This window comes from Hylaeus anthracinus, unplaced genomic scaffold, assembly GCF_026225885.1.
Source record: "Hylaeus anthracinus isolate JK02 unplaced genomic scaffold, UHH_iyHylAnth1.0_haploid 11997, whole genome shotgun sequence".
Taxonomy (NCBI): Eukaryota; Metazoa; Arthropoda; class Insecta; order Hymenoptera; family Colletidae; genus Hylaeus; species Hylaeus anthracinus.
The window spans coordinates 4,345,536-4,361,512 of NW_026534344.1; the positions used below are offsets into that span (position 1 = coordinate 4,345,536).

At 40.1% G+C, this 15,977-nt stretch overlaps 1 long non-coding RNA gene across 2 annotated transcripts; it reads left to right on the plus strand.

Moving 5' to 3' along the window:
- Positions 1-4,751: 4,751 nt before the first annotated feature.
- Positions 4,752-7,237, plus strand: LOC128889349 (uncharacterized). Of its 2 annotated transcripts, none has more exons than XR_008460427.1 (3): positions 4,752-5,541; positions 6,054-6,622; positions 6,699-7,237. It is a non-coding gene; the product is annotated as an uncharacterized LOC128889349 (long non-coding RNA). The 2 variants fall into 2 exon arrangements; XR_008460426.1 differs by having other exon boundaries at positions 6,149-6,622.
- Positions 7,238-15,977: the final 8,740 nt, after the last annotated feature.

Sequence of the window (15,977 nt, forward strand, 5' to 3'; positions counted from 1 at the left end):
ATGTTATCCGAGGTTTCGTTAAGGAGATATTAAGCGAAAACCCCGACCAATCAGAGCGCGAGTATGCCGGTTGAGCGTAGGCTACGCGTTAGGCGGCTGCGCTCATACGCTACCGCGGGCGCTCCAACGGTATACGCGCGCTCTGATTGGTCGGGGTTTTTTCTTAATATCTCTTTAACGAAGCCTCGGACAACATTTTCGCTAAAGAAAAAGTTGTTTCAAATCACCTCCCCAATCACCCCTTTCAAGGTGTTACAACATTTTTGGGACACCCTGCATTCGAGTCAAAAGTATCGTCGACGAGAGAAACCATTACTCGCTTTCCTCGGGTATGATAAATACATCAGAATGAAAACAAATGAAACAACTAGATAAGCAGGGAACAAATGACAGTCGCTCGTTTCGATAATTCGTCAATGGACGATTAATGTGAGTGCGTTTGATGCACGTATATGGTAATATCTTTGGATGTAGCCCAAGAGGGCGGTCGTAATGACGGATATAATTGAGTCACGCGGCGGGAGGAGCCGAGTTCCCGTCGGGTAATTTGTGGAGGGCTGGGATTGGGAGGTGGTGACCAACAATGGTGGTGGCATCGGAGGAGAAAAAGTTCGGTTAGGAGTGGGAACGACTCTCGTAGGTTTTCGCGAGACCTCCGTCGACGCTAAAAACTTGGACAACCGCGATTAGACGGTCATCATTCGGCTTTCAACAGTCAAAAATTACTTTCGGCTTCAAAACGAGCACCGTTACCAACTAGGGCTCGAATCTCCAAAACAACGTAGAAACCGATAGCGATTCTAACGGTACTGCCTTGACCCTGATATGCGTTGTACCTATCCGCCGAATCGTGATCGTTAATGACGCTACCCACATTATTGGGTAGCTCGAAACCTCGATCGTTGCACGGATGTACTACCTATCCCCCTACGTACAAGAAAGATCGAAATCGTGGCTTTATGTACAGAAAAACTACTTGATTAAATTCATCTCAACGTAAAATAAAGTAAAGTAGTTATAACAGCGCTGGCTATTTTATGAAGAATTCTTTTTAAATATACAGCTTTCTAAAAGAGCGTCCGTGCCTTTAAAAGATAAATGATCTCTGAGAAGCCCCGGGTATCCCGTAATACGACGGGGGCAAATTACAGAATCTAGGAACAAACGGTAAAACGACGGATAAAAACACTGGAAGGATTGTGTGGATTTACTTCGACGAAAAATACAGTCTGCAGCTCTTTGAGGGCTTCCTTCCTTTTCTTTCCTTCTCAGCAGTCCAGTGAACAGAACATTTATAAAAAAAAAAACAAGAATATTAATATAGAAGAAAGCATATGATCGGATCGAAAAGAAACAAATTGTTAAAATCCAGGCGATTCGTACGATTTCTTTGAACTGAGATTCGAAACTAGAGACACCTATCAAACGCGATAAGACGCGGTTCAGCGTTAGGCTGTAAATATACGTGTTACTGGAAGAGGTGAGAAAAAAAAAAGAGTCTTGCAACCGGAGAAATCACATTTGTCCATTGGACACTGTAAGGAAAAGAGACGAAGAGAATGCGGATAGAGGGGAGAGAGCAACAGACGTCTCGGAGATGCTAAGTCTAGAAGTATAATGGTCGCGGTCGCGGGTAAAGAAAGGCGGACGTGGTAAAGTAACGCAAGGTAAAGTAAGGTAAGGTAACCGGTGGCTGTAATCAAAGGTACGGTAAGATGGTGCAAGTAGGATGGAAGAAAATATAAAGAGGGGACTGACTACATGGAGTCAACGTTCCGAGCGGGTCAGCGACCAGCCTGTCTTCTTCTCTTTCGCCTTCCACTTCTCTGCGACTCCTTCCTCTATCATGATTGCTCTTCCTTCGCGGCTGTTCTTTTTTTTTTCATATTTACTGAAAATTCATTTCTCACTTGATTCGACAAAATAAACCGATAAGGTAACTTCTCCTTAGACACGTCGTTCTTTACGTTTAATTGTATCAGTGTTCGCATCCATTTAAATTAAAAATCGTACTTACTCCCTTCAGAAAATTGCAATTTATAATCTAAAATTGTTAGACTATATTTAGACTATATTTAGAACTTTTATGTTGGAAGTAAGCCAATAAATTCGTAACAATTGTTTGGAACCCAGATAACTTGAAACTAGTGAGAAACATTGTTTCGACTTAAAAATTAGGGAGGAGATTAATCGATGCCCGAACTTTGTATGTTTGGGAAGTTCGTACCAGGAGAGGTGTGCCCTCCTGTTTTCGAAGGGGTCCCACTCTGACCCCGCCTCGTGTCTAGATTGCAAAGGAAATAAGTCGCGGAAGAAGTCGAAGTGATTTGCGACGGTTTGAAAGTTACGTGGGGATACGTGGACGAAAGGCACCGGTATAATTCTCGTTCGAGAGAAAGTTCTGCCGCAACGGTGAATCCGCTCCCCTTCTCTCTATCGTGGAAGAGCATCCGAAACGGATCGTTCATCGTGAAGTATGAACGGGATCGCATCGAAACATTTTCAGACGATTTGAGAAGATCGAACGTCTCGTGCCTTGGAACGAGACACAGTCTGTACTTTTTCCTCTAGCGAAATAAACGCGAATTTGATATACATATAATACGTAAACTAAACGATGGAGGATCTAGATTTATCGAAGCTTAAAGCTGATTAACTTCGAGGGCCCTTTAAGATACAGTTAACAAATTTAAGCACTGAAACTTGGAAAATCGGACTTTGGAATGGTTCGAATAATTGTAGAGGTAGACTTGTCATTAGCGTGTAACCTGTTGGTAGAGAATTTGTTGGAAAGATGGATAAGGTGGTTCGCAGTAGTCTTGTTACAACGTGTCACATACTGGAACATCGTCTTTATTTAATAGGTACGAGTGGATAAATCCCGTGAGTCCGGTTTTCAATCTTGAAATTGCAACTTGATCCTGTCTTGAGATATTGGTTAGAAAGTCCTCTTTATAAAATTCATCTTTAATCGAAAACAGGCGTGGAAGAGCTGTGCTGCTTCATTCTTCATTCCTCTGAAGTCGTTACTTGAATATTTGTTAGTTTATAGACAGGATCATATGTACGTAGATACTTATTGAATATTTATCATTTAAATACAATTACTTAGAAATTCTTCTTATCGATGCAAATTGTTAAGTGTTTATGTATCCCATTATACTAAACAGGGTTACAACTTCCAATTGAAATATTTATGTTTGTTTACTTAATTCGAGGAACAATACGTATTATTCTTTTTCTTCCAGCACTCGAATTCCTTGAAAATGCGTATTCATTTTCTGAGTCACAAATTCTGCGCTCTAAGTAGTTCATGATTTATTTAAATATGTATAATCTCAATGATATACATATATGCGTTGAAGTAGTAGGTTAATTTCATGCTTATGATTGTCATTAGGTTAAGTTATACACCAGCTAGGCGGTAATGATTGTACCGATTGTACATGTTTTGTATGAAAAAATGTTCTTACTGTACCTGTTGTTATCGCGTTTCAGATTTACTACAAAATCTGGAGCCATTATCCCGTGGTATTGTTACACGATAAACGCTAGCTCCAGACCTAGATCTCAACCGTGGTCAGCTTTGATATCCCCTAAGAAGCAGGTGTCTGCCAGGTGTTCCTAACTCGAGGAACTTCTCCCCTTTGTAGCGGTATTTTACGTTCTTCCCCCATCACTCGATTCGTGGACAAATTTATACTTTGTTAAAGTGGATGGTACGTATTTAGAAATCTCAAGCAATGTAAATTTATATTTTGTTAAAGGGGATGGTATGTATCTGGTAATTTCGAGCGGAACTTAACTACGAAAAACGTATGTCGCGAGATTCTCAAGGATATTTACTAATTGTTTGTTGACCCCTCGAGAGTCCAAGCGTTAACGAAACACCCTGTGACGTCACTTGTTTTGTATGTTTCCAGGCGACCTTGCATCGTCAGCCGAATCGCTTGTTTGGTATGCTGAGGTCGATTACGCACGATGGTCTTTCCCTCGATCCCCGCAAGACTCGTATTTCCAAATATTATTACGAATGTAATCCTCCGCATGCTGTACATTGTTTCTCAAGTTCGTTTGAAACATTCACGTGTAGCCACGTGATGTTCCATCGTCAAACTCTTTAGTTCGAATGCGTACTCAAAATTGTTTGTTCAGATTTGGTCACTTCGTTTGCTTATCCCGGCGAAGATATAATTTCACCATAATCTTTTCAACATGCTACTCCTCGAAATAACGATGTACAGCAGATACATATTCAGCCGCGATCATATTTCTGTCGCGTACAAAAAAAAAAAAAAGCGAGAGTAGTCTATGATAAAACGTCAATTATGCATGCATGCGATACTTAGAATTCGTGTCTATTTTATAGCAACGTTTGCTCGGGCAGGATCGATATGACACGGAAGGTTCAGAGTCCGATATCGTAAACCGGCTTTCCTTCCATCGTCGTTGCAGACTTTGCTCTCAACGCTGTGACTTTGGTCTCGCGTGATTCTCGTCGTTGCTTCGGCCAGTTCTTCGTACACCTGTTTCAAAATCACGTTTCTTACCTCCCTAATTTCACGATACCTTATCACGCATTCATGGCTTCATTCAGCATTCGTCATTAATCGTGACGCGTATTTCATTCAACGCGTGCACGTTCATGTTTGACCAGAGGTGAGCGAAATTTCTAGATAAGAATCTCGAGTAACGAATACATTAGTTAAATTTTGTTTAAATTTTTATTTCAGTAATTGTAGAAGCAACAATACTCGTTGCGCGTCCGTTTTTGCATTGTGCCTCGCACCTTGGTATACTCAGCGTAGTCAGAAATGCAAATAATATTCTAAGATATAGTCGATAAATATGCATGCTGTAGAAAAAAAGAGCAAACGATGACCATATCAGTTAACAGACATTGTAAGCCAAAAGCGTGGAAATAATTGCTCTCCGATATTAATATTTCGCGGTTACGACGTTGATCAAGGAATCTGTAAAACCGGTAAACATGTATTTCATAATCGCTGGCGGCTGACCCGATGACGTGGAAGGACAAATAATGTAGCATATATATATGCGGTAGGTACACGAAATCGGCATCCTTATAATGTCCATTCTCGATCTTGTTCCATCGTAGACCAGCGAGGATGCACTTGTCCTCCTCTGGCAGCCGCTACGCGCCGTCGACGCCGACCAATCACGGTTGGCAGACAACAGGTGACCGACCAATCCGGTCTCCCTGTCACGAGACCCGTCGCTTTTACGTTGCGCTAAGCATTTCGCTTCACGGATATTCCAACCAAATCCGACGACGATCGCTTTCCCACTTCGTTGCTCGTTTTACTGCCTCTCTGTCTATACATAGCTCTTCTCGTTCTCCAGTTTCCCCACCCTGGCCACTGATCGTGCCAACCTGCTGCTCGTCGGCTTTCCTTCGCTATCCTTCCAAAGTCGATTTAACGGAGACTATAGGAATCCGTGTTATCCACGGCGGACACGTTTTGAATTTTTCTGACCGGTTCTCGAAATGGTTTTCCGATACAGGAAGCCACGACCAAGGTAAACAGAGGTTTCCAACTTTCTTTCGAAGCGTTCCTCTCCAGAGTTTACTCTAGTATAGAGCAACTAAACACTGCTCACGATCTACAATGCAAAATTAGACAATGTTAATTCCTTGAAAAAACAACGCATTCGTGCGCTGTTTAACGTCATTGAAGCATAGACATACCACTACAATACGTTTCTAGCTGTGATCTCAGCCCTCTTCAATTCGATTGCGTCTGCAATATTGATTAAACAAGAATATTAACACGTTCAATCCGCTTTGAATTTATAAATTGAGAAGGAAAAATTATACCTTCTGAAGAGACTATATTTCTTTCTTTTCCATATTCTATGATATGTATACTTAAATAATTTTTCATATATTGCTATTTTGATAACACTTCGTCATTGAGCAGTATACACTTGCCCCAATATGTAAGTTACGTGTTCCTCGAGTTCGTAATTTTGTAACATACTGAAACTGTTAATACTCCTGTTCCTCTTATCATGATTTCATTCTTATTTAGATTCAATGCCAAATATATTTAATCCATTGATGTCTATACCCCAAATGCCCTCGAAGCATAATTTTCTATCACTGTTAAATATTGCATGCCGACAGCGCGATTTTAAAAAGCTGACCGGTCGCGAAAAAAACGTTAACACTGGAGTAAGACGTACTCGTGCACGCACGCTATCAAGGCCGTGATCATGTTATGGAGGGAGCACCGAAACGGGGGCACAGGCGACGGTACGTACCTGTGATCTTTTACAAGCTGTTAGAGACTCCTTATGCTCAGAGGGAGTGCGCAAGGTAGTCGCCATTTTCCTGTACTCCACTTGAAAATCTACCTTCTAACGTCGACCAGCTATATAGGGTGTGCTGGAACTGATTATTCGAACTTTTTGTACACCTGGTACTTGTCAAAATAAGAAAAAAAGAGTTTCCAAGTTAGAAAGAAAAATCTTATTTCGTGGGAACAGACATTCGAAATGTCTCTTAGACGGTTGCTGGTATTATTACCATTATTCTTATCGTCATTTTACATCTACGACCATCTAGAATCTACTGTCGTGGGCGATGTCAGATACCAATGTACGTATATACTTGATTGTTTATTCCAGCAACGTCGTAATTTTTTTAACAAAAGTACGACATTCTTTGTTTGCAGCTTGAAGTGAACGTGTTCGCAAACTTATGTTTGCACATTCGCGGAATTCCCATGCAGAGTCTGGTGAAACGTTTTACGATAGCATTTTACTGCCCAAGTTAAATAAAAAATATATCTCTCGAGAAATTAATCGATTTTCTTTTTATTTTATATTGCCTACTCTGGTTCTTGTACCAACAACCTGTTTCACACACACACACTAACGCTACGACTTACGTAAGTTCCCAATACCTAATTGTTTTTTTTTTTTTCTTTAAATTATTTACGAGTGCTCTCCCCTTTCTAGTATTTCAACGACAAACATACTGTTTTAGAGACGTTCCTGTATAGGTGTATACGAGCGTACAGTAACCATAATCGAACTAACAAATGAAATTTGACGGTTTCAAATTTTGCATTCTTAAACAAACCTTTGTTTACGTTGCGATCTTTTTATGAGATTGAGAATATTAAGAAATAAGTAAATGACGTAGATCTCCACTAAAAGACTTCAACAAAATGAAACCTCCCTTTTCAGAAGAATGCCAAAATTACATCGATGATTGTTGTTCGTTTGGTAACATCTTCAGGACTCGGTATCAAAGTGAAATAATATTAAATTTGTCAACAAATTTTGCTGTTTACGATATCCCTGTGTAACTACGGAAGTTACACGCGTTCGTGTAGCTTTTCGAAACTCATTCATACGGGGACTATCGTTTCACCCGTTCGATATATATCGAATGGTAGGGGTCCGCCATGAAGAGGTAAACGTGGCGCTCCAGGTGGAAAATAATCGTCGGTCGGGTGGCGGGGTAAGCGTACCGCAAGCGAGTGGAATGTCTGCGCACCTGGCTAGTGCGTCGCCGGCTTCGACCTGCCTTTCCCTTCGCCTCTTTAACCTGGCTGCGTTGTGTTTTCACCGAAATCAACGACGACGACGTACGATGAACATCAACGTCTATCAAGAAATTCCTCAAATTCAAATCCGTTCCCGTGTCGCAGCGATGGGCAACGTTTTACTCGAATAAAAGATAAATAGCTACAAGTACGACGTTTAATTCACATTTGATCGATTGTACAATTACTTTGACGAGTATCTGCTCATTTAAGATATATTCTTTTCTAATTTCTATACTATCGATTCATAACTTGTATTCCAACTTCTGTTCGATAGGTAACGAACGAAAAGTCGACGTTTCTCTCCTTCAAAAATATTTATCTAGATAAGATAAGCATACAAAATATTAACGTCCGTACAACTAAGCCATGTTGTTAATTTAATTTTATCTAGATAAGAATTTTGCCCATCTCTGCCGTGCCGTTATCGTCGGGTTTCCGCGTTTTTTCCCGTGACGTTCCCCCACCTGGTCGCGCACGGTGCGCGCGCATGTGCTCGGTCCCCGTCCCACACTCCCACCAGTGCGCGCGAGTCGGTCGTGCGGGAAGGAAGCACACGGGCAATGGGAGCGAGCGAGAAGGGTCCTCTCTACTAACGAGTGACCGGGTTCGACGCGCAGTCGCCAGGTGAGGCAACAACGACGTGTGCGAGCAACGGTCGGCCGGTTGTTCGCCAGTGTTGCACGAAACTTTGCCACTCGCGACGGCGGTCTCATCGACGAAGACAGAGCCGCGGAGAAACGATTTTTTACTCGCGGGTGCTGAACGTTCGCGGAGTTATCGTGCGATACCTGCGCAAACGTGGCGCGCGTACGTACGTGTGCATCAATCGACACGCGATCCAACGGTTATCGATCGATCCATAACCTCAAATATCGCGTTCAGTAAGCGATATGTCGCGCCAGGATACCGACAGTCTGTGAAGTTAGCGTAGTGTGATCGGTTCAGGTGAGAAAAAGGGCCGAAGATTGAGCTTTTTTTTTTGCCACCGCATACCCAGGACACGGCAACGTCCGTTCCGTCCGTGTTCGGCGTGAAGTGTGAACCTCCTTCGACAGGTTTTCGGTTCAGGTGTACGTTGATCCAACAGTGGGAATAAGCAGTGCAAGAACGGAACGAGAGGAACGAAGTAACCCTGGCAAAGATGCAGACCACGGGAGCGAGGGGACCGACTCACCTGGTTGCCCTTTACGTGGCGACGGCCGGTCTCCAGGGTAATGCTCTCGGCTCTGACGAAGAGGAAATCACGCTGTTGGTGTACGTGCTCATCGACGTGCTACAAAACAAGGTAATCATCGCGAGTTTCGAGTAAACGGAGGAACACGGAATTTGCGCGAAACGATTCGCGGTTTCGCGTCGCTCCTTTCTCGTTCGCGATTTTATGTGAGAGGTCCGAGACGGGCAGAATCGTAGTTGAATTCATTTCACTGAAAAGTTACTCGGTGCTACTCCACTCGTTCTATATAAAGTACCATTCGATCGGATAATTTAGATTGTAATTTTCATTTCATTTCGCCCATCTCTGATCTGAAAACATTGGACGTCACCTTGAGACGCGATCGTGTTGACGGATCGATACCGAGTATCGAAATAAATAGATGGCCAGTTTGTAGATCAAATGAAAAACTAATGATAAATATCAATTGTGAAATAACTTTTATTTCATATAAAAGCGTGACTCAGATACGTTAGGAATGTCAAAGAATAAGGTTAGAAAAGTAAACATTCGCATTTCGTCCAGGCAATGCTGCTAGGGCACGTCGATAAGGTTGACCTCGGTAAACCTTGACTTGGTAAATAAATTTTGTTCGACTCTGGCTTTGGAGTACTCGAATAAAGCTTCTAGAAGAGACCTGTATGATATAAAGTATTTCTCGTGCGGAATGATTCACGCATGATAAGTTTTTCTTCGAAAACTCTATTCCATACGACGAACCGTTCGATTCGTTTGAATCGTCACTATTAGCTCGCGTTCTTTCGATTCTTTTCAAATCGATATCGAACGGATCGCTACCTTCGCGTTTGTCGTATCAGCGAGGTCGCGATATTCGAAAGCATCGATACTTCATTCAACTTTAGCGAAAGTTCCCTGAGCACTGTCAGTCTCGCGAGGCTCGCTGTTACCGTGCGCAATGCCTCTGCATGTCTTTGGCTGCCATTGTTTCTCGAATTATCCGGTGGGGGCGGAGCGTCGCGCCCTCGAAAGGTCGTCCATTACCTCCAGCTTTGCCATCGAGATTATCTGGCGCCATGGACTCCATCTCTGATTAACAACCGTAAGAATAGCAAAACGAGCATTGTTTGAATTTTCTCCTGCGCTATATGTTCGGTATTTTGTTCATTAGATTAGGTATAGATATTCATTCTGGGCCTTTCTAAGGTTTTACCATTTATTTATGAAGAAACACCGTGAAACTTTTAATCCTCCCTCGTACGTTACAAGGGTGTACATATATTAGGTGTTGAAATGAATTCATTACTTTCTATTACAATTTGTCTACATATACGAAGCATAATAGGTTAGAAATTTTGCTTATTATTAGAGTGCAGATCTTTACGCCAAAATAAAATCTTGGCGAACGTGCCTACAAAAATTGAACCTAAATAGGAATTACTTTCAATCTTTTTTACATTGTTGCATATTGTTTGCATTTTGTAGTTTCTTCCACATTCAAATTTCCTATAAATGCATAAATATCCGCAGTCTACTTATTATTCTTCTCGTAACAAATTGCAAGTATCGATATTATTATAACGAGTAGTTATAATAATTATAGAAGAATTATAATAAGCAAAATATTGCGCATGAGATTTACATGTATATAGATTTATAGTAATGGAAATCAGGTTGAGAACTTAGAAGGATGGTAATTTAACGTAACAAAATGTATCATAAATATTTTTACTTAAACTGTACTTGTAAACGGTTGAGTACAGCGGCACAGAATTCACTTACCGTTTTCTTTATTATTATTTTTTACGTCTTATACGTGATCAAAAATACGTATACATTATTGAAGAGGGCCAAAACAAAGTACAGTCGAATTTGTATACACAAACTAAATTTACGTTAATTAAATTGTGAATTTAAATAATGTCTGTTTTGCTACTTTTACAATCGTTGACTCGCCATAACAAGCAATATTCACTTTTAACATTCTTTTTGATTAATTGCTTCCTGTCTGAACTTTCTACTCAAACATCGCTCGATTCTTTTTCCTCGTTTCTTGACGCCTCGCGTAATCAATTCTTCTTTTTTATATCGTTACTTCTAAATCGAATAGTTCATGCGGGATCTGAGTAAGGAGTGGAAGGATTGTAGGTCGTATAACTGGCGAACCTCGTACTTTCAACTCGCGCTGTTGCGATTGAGATATTTATTCCGAGATACGTACCTACTATAATTGTACTTCTACAATGTTTTTACCGCGCGTCGTTAGGTAGAAATATACAGACACATTGGATGATTTGATGTCAGACTAGAAAGATGCAAATATCTAAAAATACAACATTAATTTCTCTTTTCATTTCATTTAATTTTCTTTAGTCAGTTACAAAATACAAAAGAGAAATTAATAATACCGATACATGACGTGATTAGAATACTAACGCTGTTATTTTAAGAAACATAGGTTTTGATTTATAATAAGTTCAACTAATTTCACATTTAATTCGAAATTGACAATTATGGAGTTGTGATTATTTGGGACCTTGGTTAGTCAACAAAATTTACACTTTTGTAAACGAACGCGTGTCTCTTTCGTCTCGGTGAATTGACATGATAAAAGATCTTTGTTCGTCGAAAAGCTGTATATAATTACAAATTGCATTAATAGCGACAAATTGGCAAACTAGAGAATAATTACAAACTTGAACGAGTTAGTTCAGTCGTCGCATATCCGCTTCTCTTCGGCTATAATACCTGAAATCATTCCACCAATAACACTTTTCGATTTTTTTGGGGAATCCCTTTGGAAAAGGTTTCCCGCATGCTTCCCTATCACGGGCCCGAGCATCAGTGTATAATCATAGGATAACCGCAACGGTTAAATGTTGGAAACCATTTCTACGAGCACTCTGCTCAGACCCGGAAGTCTCGGACGGTATTACCGCAACAACCGAAGCCGTGGGAGCTTGTTGGATCCTGCTTGTCTACATCTCTTTTATTAGGCGTAGAAATTAGTTCAGTGCCTTCACATTCAATACTTTATAACTATAGTTTCAAATAAAAATACGCGTTCTGAAAAATTATCGGTAATATCGACATATTAATTCTTTTAATTCAATTAACACACACGTCTGATAACATAGTTTGTCTACTTGGAGCACAAATGACACGAATTTCAGCAAACGACATTTCTTGTTGTATTTCATAAACTATACAGAATATGAAGACAATCTTCCTAAAAGCACTGTTCGAAACAACAAAAATTTATATGGCATTCCATTTAGAAAAGAAATTTGGTCGATATCGCCAGTAGTTTCTCAGGTAACAGCTTGTAACGGTTTACGCGACTCGCCCTGTATAATGTAAATAGACAAATGAGATAACGTAAGGGATTGCAAGAATGGAGAATTAAGTTAAACTCGAGCACACGAGTGTGCGCTTTAGTATACCAACTAACTTTCTTTACAAATAAATGGTAGGTTAACCTTAGAAAGGCACAGAATTCATTTCCACGTTTAATATATAGATGAACATTTTAACGAAGGAACGTACATTGTCCCCGTTTCCCACGATTATTTCATTTCTAATATTTGTTCCATTCTAACCATCGAATTAGATCGACGACGAACATTTTGACAAACGAACGTATATTGGCCTCGTTTCTCGTGAATCGTTTCTGGCGCGCGCGTTATTTCGAGAAATCGTGGAGCATCCGACGCGGCAACAGGTGCGCCTAGTTTTCTTTATTCTTTGTTGTGAATCGCCTTGCACGAGTGCGCCCGAGTTCCAGCTGGACGGTCGTTTCCTTTTTCCCCTCGAGTCACATACCTGACTATCTCCGATCGAGCCTCGATCGGGGACAATGGCCGCTGGTTTGGTTCCTCTTGCATCGCAAGGGCCTCGTAGGAAATCCCGACCGATAATACCGCGTTGCTGCTGTCGTTCGACTCTGCGCCGTTGACGAAACGATCGAACGTTTCGCGTGTCGATCATTCGTTCCCTCCATGAGACTGCATTTTCCTTTAATCGATGTTAATGCCGGCTGAATATTAAAACGTCGAAATAATGGTTATTTAAGCACCGGGCGTCTTTAACACGGTCGAAGGCGAATCAGGGTTTCGCACGTGTTCGTCTTCGGATGTAAACGTGTCGTTTCGAGCCTGAAGAGCGTCGAAGAGAGAATTTGATAGCGTGGAAGACGTTTAAAAGAAAGATCGATGCTGCTTTGTATTTGTCGAGGAAAATTGAGGGAACGATGGATGTAGGAGTGATTATGAAGGTTTGCAAGCTATATGAACCTGGCACCCGACTTTTCAAAAATTACTTTTTTTTTTATGGAAAATGATAGGATTTCGTTTGTACTTGATCGTACCGTTAATAGATTGTACCTTCGTCAATTAATAAATAAAAAAAATTTTTTAAATGGCCAGCGCCCGACATTGAGATTTTTAAAATCTTGGTGAAATTTAAACTATTGAAGTACGAACGAAACGGAAAGCGGTACAAACGGGTACAAACGATTCTAAAAAAACGGGGAAAGAACAGATTTTGAAAATCTTGAAAATTTATTTACAATCAATGTCGGGTGCTGGCCATTTAAGAAAATTTTTTTTATTTATTAATCAACGAAGGTACAAACGAAAATTATTGGTGGTGCAATCAAGTACAAACGAAATACTATCATTTTCTATAAAAGCAAAATTAATTTTTGAAAAGTTGAGTGCCAGGTTCACATAGCTGGGTTTGCAACGGATTAATTTTTGGTTATTATTGAGGTCCAAGAGGCGATGAATAGAATTATTCTAGGCGATCTGAACGTGTGAAATAATTTTAAAAGAAAGATTGATGCTGTTTTGTATTCGTAAATGAAGATTGAGGGAGTGATGGTTGTAGAAACTCTAGGAGCCATCGGGAGTGTTTTATAATGAGGTTAATTTTTATTTATTATTGAGGACCAAGAGGGTCTTGGATTAAATGTCAGGACTTTAGTCAAGAGTAGACAACATTCCCCTTCGTTTCGCTGCGATACGAAATAAATAAATAAATATAGCCGGGAATTTGTATATCTAACAATAAGTTGCATTTTCAATACCATGGTACGACTAAATGTCATTCGACCTAATTGCTACAAGGAAATTGTTCTAACTTCTTAATATATAATCTCGTAAGGTTGGCATTTGCGAGCTGGTGAAGGTGAAGGTGAAGTAAATATTACATAATCAAAATCAGTGTCCGGTTGAACTCGTTGTTTCTTTAGCTGTTGTTCATTAAACATATAGATAAAAGAAACACGGAAAACTTGCAGAAATTCATTTAGTAGATAACAACTCCGTTTTTTTTCCCCTCGATGTTTCACGTTGTATCACGTTTACTCATAATGTTACTCATAATTCGTAATTTGCATCGATTTGGAGTCTCCACAAAATAGCGCGTATAGATAGATACCATCTCAGTATGTTTATGTCTTTCCTTACATTCTTTTGCTCGTGTAAATACTTCTGTTTTTTTAGTTATTTCTTTGCATACCTGAAGTACACTCCACGAAAAAGAATTGGAATATCGTCGACTAAATAAATTACCATCCACAAGTTTTCTGCTTGACTTTCCTTGCTCTTGTATGTTAATAAGAGGAGATTAGATATATCCCGAACAAATTTGAATATTACATATTAATAGAACACGGTATCGGTGCATTCGTAGACCACCGGTGATTGCAAAACGTTAACGTGAACGCAGTTTTTAAAATTAATAATCGAAAATCGTACAAAATTAACAAACGACCGAATTACTCGTTTTATTTTGCATCCACTGTTATTCTCTGAACACATTTTTGCTCGCTCATTCAAAATGACGTCAATTATTATACTTTAATACACAAAGGATTATTCGCAATTCAAATGACGTCAATTATTGAACTTTAATAAGAAAAAGTGACATTTAAAAATGTAATTAAATAATATCGTCACTGGCTGTTACAGGCTATTTGGGAGTTACGTTGTTTATAATATTGCGACAGCGAAGGATACGCTTGGGCGTGTTTTCCGAAGATTCGCGAAACGTTTACCCCCGCCGTGTGAAAATGGAGGACGTTGACTCGTTAGCTTGGAAAGCAAGATTGCGTTGGCCGTAGTCGCGTTCCGAGACACGAAACGTAGAGCGTGTGGTTTTACCTGCGCAAATAAAAATAAAACAAAAAACAAAAGAAGTCGGCTCCGCGTAATGTCTGTAATTTCCAGGGATTGAAAATTACGTTTCGTCTTAAAAACGGATTCCAAGGGGCGTAAATACTTGTAATTGTCTCGGCTGCGATAGTTCCACGGACCGCAAACTTGCTCGCGATGCGAAACAAACTTATCGTGTCGTGTAATCTAATTCTGTCGTTGATTAGAACTTGTTTTAAAAAATTAGCTTGGGTCGGAAAAATAATTCGCTCGGGGTTTATTAGTGTTGACGTTTCGTGGAGAAAATTATTCTTTTGATTACAAGGTAGATTAACGAAATTTTTAGGATTAGTTGACCCTTTGCACTCGAGAGGTGACTCTCAGTCGCCATTAGGTTTCACGCAGCAAATATACAATACCTAATGTTTCTTTACGTTTAATTTCTTTGAAGCTAGAACCGTTTTCTCAAATCTAGATAGCTTAGAATTCATGGCAATAGAATGCTAAGAAACATCTCGAGTTGCTGATAGATATCAGAAAAAAAGGCCTCGAGTGCAAAGGGTTAATAAAACTTTGCCTCCCTAAACCTTTGTCAAACATTAAAAAATGTTCGTGTTATCTTCCTCATTGAAATTGATCCAAAAATTGAGATCGAACTTAATATTCGTCGTAAAAACGATATTGTATTTTAATAAACTACGTGGCTTTAAGCGCGCCATTGCGCGTTACTTACGTGAGACGATTTAGCAATGTCGCGATGAGTGCAACACAAACAGATTCCAGATGGAAAATCTGGCCTTTCATCGACAGAAAACTGGTCTCGATTCGATTGCTTCGTTGTTGATTTGGTCGATGCTTGCACAACTCGGCTTATTGTGATTCGTTTCCGGCGTTTATAGTCGATCGGTCAAGTCGAACTTTAATGAGAGTCGATTTCGTTGCCGCGACCTCTTTTCCGTGCATTTTCGTTTACTGGTTTCAGTTAATTTATAGTTCAACGTTGAAGAAGCTGTCTATCTAAACGTTTGAGTAGAGAAGCCTACGTTTTCCAAGCATAGAGCTTTACGTTAT